The sequence below is a fragment of the Limulus polyphemus genome, unplaced genomic scaffold (genome assembly GCF_000517525.1).
Source record: "Limulus polyphemus unplaced genomic scaffold, Limulus_polyphemus-2.1.2 Scaffold3084, whole genome shotgun sequence".
Lineage (NCBI taxonomy): Eukaryota > Metazoa > Arthropoda > Merostomata > Xiphosura > Limulidae > Limulus > Limulus polyphemus.
The window spans coordinates 24640-26378 of NW_013668694.1; positions in this window are offsets into that span (position 1 = coordinate 24640).

The following is a 1739-nucleotide window of genomic DNA, read 5'->3' on the forward strand; positions in this document are numbered from 1 at the left end:
TTTAAGTAGGACAGAACTTAGAATAAAATGAAAGTTTTTATCCTACTTAAACGTTTCACTGAACCACTGATAGTTTTTCGGACACAATGTGTAATAATTGTATGCTGAGTAATAAATTAATAATCTAAACTTTATGTAAAGTGACTTTTAAGTTTCAGTAAAACTTATTAAAGTATGATGTCCATATGTAAAGTTCGTTATTAAATATATCAGGTATAGATATTGTATTATAATTACGGTCTAATTGAATACATTTAGCGATATGTAAAGTGAACATTAATCTTATGTAGAGTTTATTATTAATTGTATATAACGATTATAGTAACTGATATTTTGTATGTATAATAATATATGACAAACATTGCATTGTATAATTCATGTTATCAGAAACTTTAATCACTTGGTCCTTGGACTAGTTAACCAGTTATTGTGATATAGACTTGGTCATTTTAAAACTGAACTTTGTGATTCTACACGGATGATTTTTCTAAATTTTATCTTTTCTTAACCAAGCTTGTCATTGACCTTCAGTGTGTCAGACTTGGTGTGTTGGTGACGTCAGTATATACAAAGTACTGTAAAAGAAAGCTTGACATTCGATCACGTGTTGTCACAATCCTTTCTTCTTACAGTAATTCTTTATATGGGTGTTCTAGTTTGACATCAGATACTGATTCATTAGTTTGTGAACTTATAATAGAAAATGGAGAAACAATAAGTACGATCAACCACATATGTGGTGCTCTCTGGCGGCATATTTGATGACATACCCCACCCACCCTTCCGCTGAGGCGGCATCCTTTGGGCGGTGAAATATCGGGATAACTACTTATAACATTTCAAAAATTATTGATAACATAAAGTTACATGTAAAGATTAAATACAGTATATTTATCCAGATTATCTAAATAATGAAATAATAAACCAGAATATATGTTTCTACCATTCACCATATATTGCATGTGCCTCAAAATAGGTTTAATTTAAATATGAGATAAACATTAGTATAATGATCTAAAACTGAGTTTGGGAGAGTTTATAAAGAGTCAGTTGCATCGGGTAGGTTAATCACTAGGATTCGGGATCGATAACAAAACCACAGGTAAAAGTAAATTAAGAATTAAAAGTAAAACCTACAGCTCTGAGAGTGTATTGCACATGACGGTTAAATTCACATGTAACCTGTGAATTAAGGGGGAATATGTGTCGCGTGTCTGTATAGACGTCGGTAGAAATGGCCTTTAATTATTGGCTGGGCCCCGCTCTAGGCGCGAGCTCTGCAATGTCTACTAACTTGTTTTTCAGTGATAATTTTCTTGCCTCCCTCGATCCTCACACCTGGTTTATAAGGTGAAGATCCCGGATTTTAAATGAATATATGAGCCGATAAATGAAAGTAACCTTCACCTAGAATTTTCTAAAATTGTTTTCTGAAGGGGCTAGCTACTCATTTCATAGCAATTATCTATATTATAACGAATATCTTATGTTTATAAGACATATGTTGAAGGGGTCAATAAGGGCTACTTTTTCACGTCTTAGATTAACTAACTCTCGTAAAGAGAGAACTCACAAGAAAGGATAGGTGAAAATTCTGAACATTAAGCACAAAGATTGGTTATTGTCATGACAACGAGTTTTATCTTATTGACACAACCTTACCATAAGTATATAGATATTAGCTGTTGTCATAGTAGCCTATACGATCACTTATGTATTGTTAACTATTACAACGATTG